The 14,077-nt window shown below is 39.0% G+C and overlaps 1 protein-coding gene across 13 annotated transcripts in view; it reads left to right on the top strand.

The window, feature by feature from the left end:
- Nucleotides 1–2,893: 2,893 nt before the first annotated feature.
- The window catches only part of LOC124171771 (catenin delta-2-like), a 229,484-nt gene continuing 218,300 nt past the window's right edge, over nt 2,894–14,077 (top strand). For 6 of the 13 annotated variants that reach the window (XM_046551079.1, XM_046551088.1, XM_046551091.1 and 3 more), the window contains exon 1: nt 2,895–3,523. The gene's annotated coding sequence lies outside the window, so the exon portion shown is untranslated. Of the gene's footprint in view, nt 3,524–14,077 lie in introns of all 13 variants that reach the window. The other 7 variants (XM_046551086.1, XM_046551089.1, XM_046551093.1 and 4 more) reach the window with 2 other exon arrangements.

A 14,077-nucleotide genomic window follows, 5' to 3' on the forward strand; every position in this document is an offset into this window, starting at 1 on the left:
GGGTAGGAAATGGTCCATAGCATACCATACTCTTCGTTTATGACAAAATTGTTACGACAAATGGCCAACTAGTTATAACATATATTCTTAACAAACTTGTCGAAGATTGAAGTGACGTTGAAGATTTGTCTTAAGTTATATGCAAACAAAATGCAGTGAACGGTAATGAGAATTATGGGAGAAGATTTTGTTGGTTGAAAGTGAAAAAATTAAATATTGATCTTCAATCCCAAAGTTTATTTTGAACTTAGGACGTTTGAAAACAGAATAGACAACCTTGAAGTATTGATAAAAGTAGGTAAATCTATTAAATGGCTTCATTTAGATCTTTGAAAAATAATAAATCGCATGACACACAATGAAAAGTATTTAAGAAGTTGTTCAACCAGGATATCGGTCAGATGTAATACATAAATATTAATTTGCCATTAATTATGGCTGGAAACTCACGCTGGATGAAGCACTGAGACTTAAATAATTTACATCCCATCGCAATTAGGGATGATGCATAAAAAAACGGTTGTACAAACATCGTAAAAGATAGAATGGTATGCATTTGTAAGACGTGTATGAATGAGGAAAGAATACCATTAATGATTCCGAAATGGACTCCAGTGGAAAAAAATAAAAGAGGAAGTATTAGGAAAAATATGGAAAGAAAATAACGAGTTGGAATTGAAAAGACGAGGATTAAAACCAGGGGATTGGAATGATAAAGAAAAGTGCCGTTTGGGATGCGAGAAGCGGCACTAAGCTTAAAAAAACTCGTTTTATTTTTTTCTTTGAAGGAGACTATTGGCTTAAAGCTAAAGTCTTCGCTTGAAAAGTTGACTCTGTGTCTACTTTTAACGCAGGCACATCAAAAATCTGTGAGATACAATGATTTGATTTTTTAAACCAAAATATGACTTTTTAAAACAAATATGAATGGATCTCCAAAATATTTCAAATCGCATAGCTCTATTAGCTTTTGTCTCGTGTTAAATTTACTTGGCTATTTTACGCTTGGCTTACACTCAAAATATCTCACATTTCCCGTACTTTTAGATAGCTTATAGCCTAGGCTTTTTAAACGCTTCAAGACCCATTCATAACTTATCACTTGTTTATTGCGTGCACGAGGCATCTGAAATCGCATAGACACTTTTGTGAGCGTGAAATTCAGGAATATGTCGATTTTTTGTAGTGTATCGGTTGGTTAAGAAAGCTCCAAACTAAGGAAATTATTTTTTGCTAACTATGAAGTGTGGCTTGAGCTTTCGGATGAATATTCATGAGATTGTCAGAAAGCTGAATGATAAATGTTTGGGTTTTTGATATTGGCCTCGTGACGGAAGAAATGGTCCTTTAGTGCTTATTTTAGATGTAAACCGTCAATTGTATTACTGGTGAAAGTGTAGATAATACATGATTATCTGCCGTTATGGCAGTTGGAACGCTTCAGTGAACAGATTTCTATAATAAAATAATGAGAGATTTCTAATTTTTACTTATCTTTTTGGTATTCTTAACAAATTTCCGCCATGTCTGACATTTTATAGGCATTTTATTAAAAAATAACGGCTTAAACGGAAGAAATTGGCATTGAATTTAAATTAGTGATGGTGAAATGGTGTGCTCTGGTGTCTTTAGAATATTCAGTGGCGATGTAATAAAAAAATTGGTCTAACCAAGATGGATACGATAGTTGGCATGGTTTTCGGACATGGTCACATAAAAATATGCTGAACTCGTTTGTGACAAAAACACCTGTCTAAACTTTTTGTTAGTATAAGTTTTAACGTTACCAATTTACTACCGCTTATGTAGAAAGTTGGTATATTCCACTTATTAAGCAATGCACGTTAACAAGTACGTTTGTTATATTCTGAATATAACATAAAATTATCGAATACTAAGCTTTATTTTCAACGAATAATAGAGAACTGTAGAAGGTTTGTTAAGATGCTGCTTTAAAATGAAATGGACCGCATGAGTGTGATAAAAAACAAAACAACTTTTGTAATTCATGGTCGTGAATTTTCAGCATAAAAAACAAGCGCTAGATAGTAATTAGTCAACTGATGACTAAGTGAAAATTTTGCGAGGGGTGATCCGTGAGTAAGGTTATTTTTTCATCGCCAATACACAACAAAATACGGCATTGATACAACCCAGTTGTTCAGGCAGTCACTTAGTTTTATAGATTTATGGTCAGAGATAATAGCACTACTGGCCAAAATGGGAGAAAAAATCATACTTACCTTAGGAATGAATGATGGAGGCCGTATGTATTACTACAAAAATTTTAAGAATTACAATAGGAAAATATTCGCATACTGATTGAGCTACACGTCCATTAAGAACATTTTTATTACATCATAATCGAATAAATATTGTTATGCATTCCTGTAATATTTATAATAGGTATATTATCATTCATTCAGTTATTAATATAAATATTTTATACAATATCAGGCCTGAATCTATTAATTCAGTTAGTTTAACTAGGTTAAACTAACTGAATTAACTTAGGAATTCATAAGTTTTAGTGCTTATCTGTTTCATCCGCACTTTCTCAGTGAACTGGGAGTTAGCTTTGATACGCTGTATATCTATCAATATTAAGTCTAACATATTTCATGCTAATGCTTTCATTTTTGTATTAGTGCTAATGTTTTACCGCCTAATTTTCATGAATATTTTTATTTTTGCTAATATTTCAGTATAATTATATTCGCCTGTAGGCAATGGTTATTTTCGATCACTGTAAAAGTAATTCAAATTCAAAGATTGCCGCCATAGTCATCCCATGGTAGTACGGAACCGGGCCGTCGAGCATGGCGCTGATAGTCTTTCATCCTCCCTCTTCCCTTGCCAGAAACCCGAAGTTGAGATTGAGAGAGAGACATTTTCGTGCCCCTGTGGTGAGGCTAACTACTCCGTTCACCTCTGCTCATGCTCTGAGGCAGAGAATACTGTCGGCCTATCGAGGGTTCTCTACCTACTATTCTCAGTGAGTGAGTGTAGTGAGGAGTTCTCGTCGGTGATGCCGCGTCGTTTCGGGTGTCAGTGTTGTTATAATTGAGTTTTTCGATTTGTTTTTCGGTTTATGTTCTGGTTTGTGAGGATACCTATGTGTGACTTTTTTCGTGAGTCAATTTTGAAAGGTTGAAAAACCGTATGAAATTGTGTGTGCACATACATTAGGAAGGGAGAGTAGTTTGGCTCTCCCCATGTTAAGCTAGTTTAACGCTAGACTTGATGGCTGGATTTCGATTCCCTCATAATATATTGATGCTGACGCCGCTGCCTGCCAACCGCTTTTCTGGGCATTGAAAGGATCGGATTGACTGAGGAATCTTCCCTAGAGCACTCGTCGAGGAGCAGCAGATACACACCCTCACCTCACCTTAAGGTGCAGTGCATACGGTGGATGCAGTGCTATTGAAGATTTCGTTGGCATATTGGTTTCCCATTCTTAATAAGTTTGTACTAAGGAAATAAACCTCTGCAAGCAGTTCAAAAAGGATTATGGCTGGAGGTAAGAAAAGCATCAAAGTAGACATTCTGACAGTTTTCATATTGCTCGCTTTTTTATACTTAATGTTATAAAAGTAATGCAAGTTTAGAAGGATTTTGGAAGAAAACGGGGTTACGAGTCCTTCGACGCCGATTTTGGGCATCATAGCGTTGTATACTTCCATTTTATAAGCTTTTCTGAATCATTGAGTTATTGCATTAAGCTTCACGACAATGATCAGATTTTTAATGATATAGGTTATTTATATTTGAGATAGTAACGCGTTATCCTATTCAAGCTTGTATTTATATGAACTTTTATTGTTCTACTCCAGTTTTTTCTCTATGATGCTGAAGCTTCTCGGGTATCTAATATAATTAAGGCCTACGTGGTGCGTAATGCTCTATTATTATTTATCCGTAGTGTATCTCATGTATAAAGCATACATTTTTGATGCTTCCTTATAATTGCCAAAGCTTTAATCGGGCAGTTTTGGCTGTCAAGTTGAAACTTCTTCGATATGTGTAAGACGTGTTTATTTAGACCCGGGGTAGTTGTTTGGTGCAATTGTATCCCAATGTTTCGTTTCATACATTTAATTTCTTTTCTTTCAAAAATATAATTTATGCATTAAATAATGGTTTGCTATTGGAATTCAGTGCTCCAGCCGATTATATTGTTCAAATAACAAATATTTGGTAATTTGTTTTGGTCAATTGCGAGTTTAGAGTAAATAATTTTGCTAATACGATAGCAGTAGTGAATGTACTCGTTTCATCAAAATTCTTCAAGAAAAATTGCCGGTGTTTCTAAAGCATTTTTAATAACTATTCCCGTCATAAATTTGTTGCAGCGTAACATGGGTAATCTTGTCTTCCTCCACCCGAAGCCATGAATTGTAACCACTTTTATTTTTACACACCTACCTTCACAAAGAAATAGTATAGTTCCTCAGAATATACTCTAGCATCTCAGTAATTTTCGGAAAGGCTTTTATTGCTCGCAGCTCCTCTAGTATACTTAAATCGGGATATTTATGAATTCTCCATTATTGTGTAATTATTAATATGCTTGACTAGAGGATTTACCCAGTCCTTACGCACAAAATTTGTAGTTGTCATTGATCAGATAAAGGATTCATCGAGTTACTATTGCCCCACGTACGATTTGCCATTACAGATGACCTCGACGTAACTGTGGAGAGCTACTGCAGTAGCAGTTTCCTTTTCATCCGTTGGCCAAGCATTATTTCCTATGATGGCTTAAACAATTAGCTCTAAGTAGACAGCAGATTCATTAAAAAATTTCTCTAAACTCCATTTGATATTTTTATCATTACTCTTCGTCTCGGGTACGTTGCACTTCAAATATTTGACATCTATTACTATTTATCTAGTCGGCTGGGGACACAATTTTCCATTGCCTTCGCCGGTTTTGTCGATTAGGAACTGCACAATATTTTAGGTCCACTTCTGCTTTCTCTAGTCCTTAGCTAAGTATGTTGTCCGTTTTATGTATTTTGGTAGTGTCTTAAGTCGTATTGATGAAAGATTTTATGAAAGTTGTCATTACAGGAAACATTTTATTTATAAGCGTGTTATACACCGCTATTTATGTTGATCGATTTCATTGCTTCGTACTAATTCTTGGTAAATGTCATGCTAATTATTTTTAGCCAGCGATCCAACACCCGCACTCATTTTTAGTACTTGGCAGTATTAGGCTGGGAACAAAACTGCGCCCATGAAAACCTGGTTTGAGGGTCGCATGTTTTCTGGGCATAGGTTGGGAAAGGCTGTGCCGTCGCTCGTGGTAAAATCAATTAGCTGAGCACCAAAACGAAGAGACGTTCAGCTTTTCTCACGATTGCCCCACCCAGTAGGGCCAATTAGGTGCGCGCCGAGAATTTGTTGCAGTTTTATGAGTAACGGGGATCGTCTCCTCTGCTAGTCAAAGTATTGACACGCACTCGTTTTGTGTGGCGGGCCTTCACGTTTTCCCGTACTGGCTTCCCGTCCCCGCCAACCGAAGCGCGTGGTTCGTATTTTTCTGGGTGTGCGTAAGCCGAAGACGGTCAACTTACAAATGCAGTGTGGACTCCGTGAAGTCAAGGTAATGATGCGTAGTACACGCGCGCAGTGCAATGTTCGTGGGGGAAGCGCATGGCTACGGCGAAGAGAGAACAATTGAAGACGTAAATCACCGGAAGTGGAGTTATTTAGAAGTACGCTCGTAGGCCGTCGTGAAAGGTGAATGGTCGTGAATCAAGCAGTTCGCCTTCAATCAGAAATCCCCCTTACACGCCCCCTCTCACGAAACAAAAATATGTCGCCGGAAGATTGAATATTTTTTAGTCGCGTATTTTCCATTTTTCATAATATTTGTGCTTTCTCTAGCGTTGCATAACTTTATTATGTCTGATATTGTGTTTGTTTGTCATGTGTGGAAATTGTAATAAGTTAATTGTTTCTTCATTTTGCATGCATCTACATAATTTCGGTGCTTGATCTACTATGTTGCATTCTTGCCCATAGTCTCTGACTTGCAGTTAATTTGTATGCCCGATGAATTACGTTGTGCTTTGAGATATTTTTCAGTTATATTTGATTAACATGGCTGTTTTTGTTACTGAAAATGAAGCTTTATATGTTTTATGTATGTTTCACTTGTCTTTTAATATTTGTTGAATATCTTTCTAGCCGCAGTAATTGATCTAATCCTGTATTCTTTAGCTGGAATTGGCCACATTTTATTTGGTCCTAGGCATGGAAGTGAAGTTGTAAGCCTAGCGCGCCGCCCACGTTACCGGTGTCGTAGATTTTTTTATGGAGTTTCCCTCGCGTAAAGTTGTACTATGTCGGAGTAAAAAAATAAGTCACTATCTTAATTTACGCCGATTCGTAACTGTTTTGGAAATCCTCGATTCCAACATATATCTCGCAGTAGTAGTTGAAAATTGTGGACGAAAGCTCTTTGGTTGGAAAAGTTTTCTTGAATGATGAATAATGGCATATGGTGGTTAATATACCATAATATTTTGTGTACCGTGTATTGTTATTTTTATATTTCATTTCGGGTTTTGTCTGTGCCTCATTACCCATGTTTTTCTGATTATACTAGGACTGTGGGTTAGGCTCGAAGTTGGAATTATTTATTGACAGTCAAAAATCGTTTAATGAAGATTTTCAAGAGTTAAAATATTATGAAAATTCCTGTATTTGATGGTTTCCGACCTTTATCGACCATTGAGTAATCGATCAGTTGGTTCGCCTTGTACAAGGTGTGCTTGGTCTTCCTTTGCCAGTCGTACCCATGAAACTACAGTTAAGCATGGAATTTACGAATTCGAGTTGAGCATCTTCAAAAGCTGCATGGCTGGTTTCTGTAATATTTTGAGGAAATAGTATATTACATTTAAGTAGTGGCTCAAAACGTTGCCACTAGTTCTTATTGACGTCCTTCCTCCTCGGAATACTAGTATTGCGCCGTACACTGGAACGTAACCTAATATATAACCTTTTTCTAACAACGTGCGTATGCCATTGGTTATCTGATCAGGAGTTTAGTACACTTGGACGTGAATTCAACGTCGTTCGTCATTTTGTCTACCTGGCTTAGTATTTGTGTGTATGCGTGCGTGAGATTCTCAGGGGAAAGTGTTCAAGGCGTTCGAAATGACATAAAAGCTTGTCTCGATGATTGTACTCATCATGATACTCTGTCCTCTGTATGTCGTCCAGCGCTGATCCGTCCGCCTTTCCTGCAACTCCCAAAAAATCATGTGCGCACATTTGACTCTCTCTCGGAGAAATTATGTCCGTCCCTCTGTACTTCCTCACGAGTTCGTCGCTACTTGTTTCTTCTAATCAAGTATGGTACCCTCACCCTCCTGCTTCATAATTACCTCACTCCCCCATCCGATATTTAGCCTGAGGTGTCAATTATTTGTCTCGTGAGGCCGTTTTTCACGTTGAGTTGAAATGTAATCTGTAATCAATATTTTATTTTATTATAATTTAATATAGTATTTTCCTCAGTCTAGCCTGCATGTTAAAGATTGAACGGAAATATTTTGTGGCTCAGTATCATGCCTTTGCGCATTTTTGTTGCAATGTGCTACGGTTTACTATATAGTATTTACTGCTTCTCCGCACGCGCATTAAAACTGTACGAGGAACTTACGCAAGAGTAATCATTCACACAGCCCAGCGTACCTGAAATAGTACAACGGGATATTTTTTCCGGCCCATATTCGTGCATTTTTTTCGCATATTGCCACAATAGTGCAATTTTTACCGCGCCTTATCAAGTGCATCAGAATGTTCACTGAAATGCCTCGTGTAAAATGGTCTTTAGGCATCAGTCACCAGTGCGTGTTATTTTTGTCCTCAATAGTTCTATTCGTTGAATATTCTACCCACTGATGATTCCATCGCTTCCAACCGTCCCGCTTCTGCTCTTTGAAGCTCCCTGGACCCGAACCCGCTTACAATCTCCCTTTCAATTGAGAGCAGTGGGCTCAAGTGTACATCCAGTCAAATAATTTTTTTCATTCATTGTGAACGCACATTCTTACCGGCTGGGGGGAGTGGTCCTGGGTGCGGCGACCTCCCCGCGCGCGCCCCGCCCCCGGAGGCGGCAGCGACATTGATTGGGGGCGGGGGCATCGGTGGTGTCTCCTTGAAGCCCCCTCGCGCGCACCATGGCGAGACGACGGCGTCTCAAGATTGTCGAGTCTAACGTAGCTCATCGCGCGCGCGGCGAAATTTCGGTTGGACTCAAGACGTGTACGACTCAGCATTGAGGTAATAGAAGCGGAAATCTTTGGTCTACGAGGACCCATGTTAATAACTAGAAGATAGGAATAAGTTTTAATGGTCTGAGTCAAACTCATATAACATATGTGAACGAATACATGCCATCATTGCGAGTGATGTGCCACAATTTGAAAGTACATGTAAAAAAATTGGTGAAATATGTATTTGCTAGTGGAGGTGGCCAACAAGCGGCCATTTACCAAATTTCTCTGGTACATGCATGCTGTGAAAAAGAAAGAAAAAAGTTTCAAACCGCAGTAAATGACAAGTGTACCATAAATCTGAAATTCATATCATCTCTTCCCCGAAAAAAAATAATCATAAAATTACTTACTTAAAAATATAAATAAATAATAATGATGGTACGTAGTATAGAAACTAGGCTTGTGTTAAATATGAAGGCACATGGTTCCAACTTAGTATTTTATGAACTTATGGCAGTGGAAGACAAAATTGTGTTTTCTATTTTTTCTACGTAAGGATATGATTGGACTTGTTGCCGGTCCGTGACTCAAACTAAAACGATTTTTATGCATGCTTTTCGTATACTTGTACCATTAAATTTAGTGTATTTCTTAGGGAACTTTTGCATTCCTATTTTACGTATTATATCCTTCTTCGAAGGAGATTTGTGCATTTAAATCTTGATCGTGTTAATTAATATTTTATGATGCTCTACCACACTACGTGTTAAATTGCACTAAATATGTGTAAAACTAATTATTGGATTATTTTATTTCTCCTGGAATGTCATAAAGCAAAGTTATAGCACTATGTACGTGTGATGGTTTGGTCTTTCTCTAAAATACTGCGTGCGGATATAAAATCACTTCTTGATTTGTGGAGATAAAAACTGGTTATCCACGATAGCCGAACAAACTAGCTCTCTGGTTTCCTGAAATTTCGGACAAGCGATTCATTTTGGGTGCGGCTCCGTTCGGTGTTAGTGATAGTAGTTAAGCTTGTTGGATAATTTTGACTGTTGATTAGGATAGTAGGATTTCAAAAATTTTGTAATTTAATTATAATTTTTGACATTTCCTTCAAAGGCATGGGCTCACAAGATGGGAAATAAAAGCGTTATTGCAGATCGAAATGTCTATATTTTTACTTGTGTCGTTGTCTTTCATTAGCCTTGCAACAGTTTTCTGCGATTTTATGTTGTTGAGCGACTTCACCCTAAAGGCCCCTCCTCGACAACCGTTGAAATCTTCTATTCCTCAATTACTTCCGCATTTCAAATGACTTGGCGGCTGGAATTTGGTCCATTTTTGTCTGCTCTCATTGAGTTAGTGTCAAAAGAGTGATCCGTAGATGAAAGTGATAGTTGCTATTTTTGTTTATCCGATTTTTCCAATTTCCCCTCTTGCGCAAGATTCGACGAAAGCTGACAAGTGAGGCCGGATTACCAGCTGCTAAGCCAACTGTGAACGTACTCGGTTTTAGTTCCGAAAAAGTGACTTGGCTTTAATTGGGTTTGCTTTCAAATCTTGCAATCAGTCTCATGTACGAATGACAGTTTTTGTATGCAAGTAGTAACTAGTGGAACAGCATTTACTTTTCATGCAACTTGTTAACAGGTCCTAAAGGGTTAGTCTTCGAACATAGTGACGCTTGAATTTCATTTAAACACGATTAATGTGAACTTTATGATTTCAGGGCAATTTGTGGAAACGTTTTATATTCAGTGCGCTAGAATAAAGTGTATTTTCTTCATAAATTTTATTTCAACCACATTAATGTGCCACATTTTGGCGAAATGAGTTGCGTGTATTTGAATAATATTTACGTGGAAAATGCCATGTTTTATTTCATTATTAATGCTGTATTTTGTGTTAGAAAATAACGAATGCATTTACCACTGATTCTCTGGTGGATTCATGGTACTGTTGTGGTGCATAATCTCAAGTGTTCTTTGGCCTAGGCACGATGGCTCGTGCGACCAGAGATAGTTGTCATAACTTTTGAGAACAGTTCAGTAGATTACAAGATTTTCTTTCATTTTTGAACTTGTGTAGGCTTAAGGTAAAAATAACAGAAAATGTTATCTTTATTGGTAACTCGCAGGCTTTTGCTCAGTCTAGTTCACTTACGGAGAGGAACTATAATCAGAGCGTGCCCGGCCGCTTCAAGCATTGCCCCCGTGACGTGTGCGAGCCCACAAGGGTCGTCTGCGGCGTTGCCCGTCTTGAGGAAGATGGCGGTGGATGGAAGCCCCCACCGCGCCCAAGCACTTTGCCGCGACCTCGGCTGCCACGGCTTATGGGAGCCATTGGTCTCGTGCGGACCTACTTGAAGCCGCGCGAGGGCCACATCCGAGAGGCAGCAGTTGGAACCGTAGAGATTTATGTATGCTGCCACATCCCTCGATTTATCATCATTTTCAAAAATGTCCTCTTCGATGAGCGCAGAGCGATTCATTTTTCTGAATGTTTACAATTGAGTATTCTCTAACTCGCGAGGAATACCATAGAAAAACTGTAAATTCGTTAGATATTATTATATTCAACACACATTTTGGTTTAAATTTAAAATTAAACCCCCCTTATCGTAATTTATTTCGCCTCGAGATTCTGATCGCTCCATCGTCGATAGCAGTGACTTTTGTTACACCTTTGTCAGTGCACTGCGACTGTCAGCACATATACATCGGAGAATCTTTCATCGTAGCATACGTGAATTGATCTCCAGGATTTGAAAATGCATCCTCGGGTGGGTTGGGAGCCCCCCACCTGCCGTGGGTGCCGGAGGAGCGTCTGCTGAGTCGCCCGCCAGCCACCCAAGGTGTAGGGACCGGTGAGAGACGTCTAGTTCGAAGCGCGGGCGCACGGCGGCGTGCACGCTGGGAGAAGGGGCTGCCATTTGTCGAGTCGCCAGCCACGGCGGAAGGGAATTGAATAGTATTCGCTCCACCGGCCCCTGCTCGATCCCTGCAGACGCGCTGCTCCGTCGTTTCCGGCTGGACTTCATGGGAACATAAGCGCCGAGTTGTCTCAATTCACTCGGGACCGTATTCTGGACTATAAATACCGCACGAGGGGGTCACGAGTAATTTTCCACGGCTGCGTTTCCGTTACCGTCAATGCTTCTCTTTACCTTTGATCGTATAAACAATAGATGTTGGGCCAAAATACTGATCCCAGCATCAATGCTTTTTCATGACGACTTTGCTCTGGAGCAAAAGTTACTATCGCTTCATGAATCGTGCTGCTCAATCGGAACAGTTAGCGGGCAGCCATGTCTAAATTGGGTTTCTCGGACGATAATATAAACATAATTATTTTTAACTTCTAGGATGTGAACAGAAAATGCGTTCCTAAGGCAAAATAATCCTTTCATGAAAAATTTGTCATTAGGCTTAGTTAGGACCAGTAGCATCACTAGCTTCATAAATTGCGCCGTGTGTCCGTAAATCGGCACAACGAACTGAAAATCAGTACTGAATGGGGTCCTCAGTTGCTAATGTAAATAGCTTGACGTCAGTGGCCTAGGGTGATTTTAAGACCAACTGCCTCAATGGTACAGCGTGTGAAGGGGTTTATCTGTCATCGCATATAATCGAGGTTATTTACGGAGAAATATGTGGTGACAGGGTCCATATTTCTGACGCTAACGGATCCAGCCAATTAATGCCGTCGGAAACTATAAGATTTTTTGCATTAATACTCGAAACCGGTAGTTCCAAAACAGCACAAGTCCATTCAGCGAAGCAAACCAATTTATTTGAACATCTAAAATGCTACCATAGCCATCACTTAATAATTTCATCATGAATCGATATGTTGCGCAAACGTTAATCCCTAATTCCTGCCTAGTAGACATGTGTTTTTGGAAACACTAACTTCAGTATTTATTATTTACTATTGATGTAGCTACTTTTCGATGGGCATAGCCATATATTATTTGCATGGAAATAAAGTCTTCGTTGTAATGGGTGCTGCTTATTAGTACTTATTGTAGATGGATTTGTTGGAGGTGCACCATCGTGATGACGTGATAATCTCGATTACTTTCTTGAACTTCGACATTCATTTTATTGGGGAGGAAAGGGTCGAGCTGATTAGAGTGAAAGAAAGAAATGCCATTCTGATTCGTTGCGAGCCTCTTATGTTAGAAAATAAGATCTTGTGCTTAGCCAGCGCTCGGTGTTTATAAAATCTCCTCGGGATTTCCACCGTGTAATTTTTTCCATGTTCATCTACGTATGGGCACAGGACTCGTATATATGTAGTCTTCAGGGCGGAAGCATTGCTTATATTGCATAACTTTTCTGAGCATGCAGACCCTAGGGTTGACAGGGTCTCCCGTATTTACCGGGTTTTTATTTTTTGTTTTTTTTTTGTTTGGTATTTATTTTGGGGTTATTTTATTTTTTACCTGTACCTGTGTTTGTTATTTTTAGCTTGTTACCAGTGTTCTCATGATAGCTTATATTTTAAATAATATAGAAAATATCCAGCAGTGTAGTATTTCACCCTGCGTCGTATAACGTGCAAGAAAATTTTAGTCTCCCCTATATTCAGTAGACAACCCGGCAACCCTAGATCTCATTACCCGGTGGAAATCCCGTGATGATTGTATTCCTTCCGAAGGTGTTTGTGGTAGTTGAGGGGACTTCTTGCTAATGTCTGTCCTGAACGTCGTTGGAATTCCTAACGTTCTAGGAATTTCATGAAATTTAATTTTTCAGCGATCGCCGCAGGGAGACGAGACTATGAAGCGCGTAGAGGCTTCCTAGCTATCGTTCTTGAAGAGCACCCATCGCGTCTATTGTTGATCCAGGAACGTCTTCACTCACACCTATCGTCGTGTTTATTTCAGTCCACTCTCGCTTATGCCTTTGTTTACAAGGCTTTTGTTTACACTGCCAGCTTTAGAACGATGTTCAGGACTGCACGAGGAAAGTTCGTGGAATGAACGTAGACGAGCTGTAGCCGTAATAAGGTTATCTATCTAGGGATATTAACTATATTTTTGGGTATTTGGTTACTAGGTGGTAAATTCACTTCAAATGCAGGTAGTGTGAAGAAGGTTAGGGAAAAAAATGAAGTAAATGTTACCGGTGTCATTTTGTGCGCGGGATGGGTACTTAATAATATTCCAAAGGACCAGACGGATCACGATAATTAAAATGCAGAACTTCAGACTGATATTATTATAACAAAAACGAAAAACTCCCAAATACAACCGTTCAACAAAGCGTCTCCACGGTGACGGCCTGCCCACGGCACCGGAACACGTGGGGCAGTCACAAAAATTTGACGTACTTATTTAACACAAACTTTAGTTACTCATTTTAGAAAAGAACAACGAATCACCTTTGGTGGGAATTCAAAAATGGATTACAAAGGAAGCAAACATTTAGCGTATGTAGATGAAACAGGTATCATATGCAACAATGCAAAAAAACTATCAAAAAATCCATGTTATTTGAGGGGAAAAACGATGAAGGGGTTTGTTCATCCCACAGCCGCCGACACGGGAATCCGGAATTGAAGTTGTGAAGTAGTGCAGGAAGTGTATTTAATTGGTTCGAGTTCCGATCCTAAATTGCTTCAGGATATTTTGGGAAAGGAGAAGCGCGGGAAAGGAAAGCAAGAAAATATTATTCATGAAAGTAAGAGCAGAGAACGTAAGTTTTCAGGGAATCAAATGTAGTGAAGGGACTTGGAAAAGGTCAATTAAGTGTAGAATAGAACTGTTTTTACGTCTATAAATTTGAAAAATTGATTGCCATCGATACTTTTCTTACCAAAAA

Source organism: Ischnura elegans, chromosome X, assembly GCF_921293095.1.
Source record: "Ischnura elegans chromosome X, ioIscEleg1.1, whole genome shotgun sequence".
Lineage (NCBI taxonomy): Eukaryota > Metazoa > Arthropoda > Insecta > Odonata > Coenagrionidae > Ischnura > Ischnura elegans.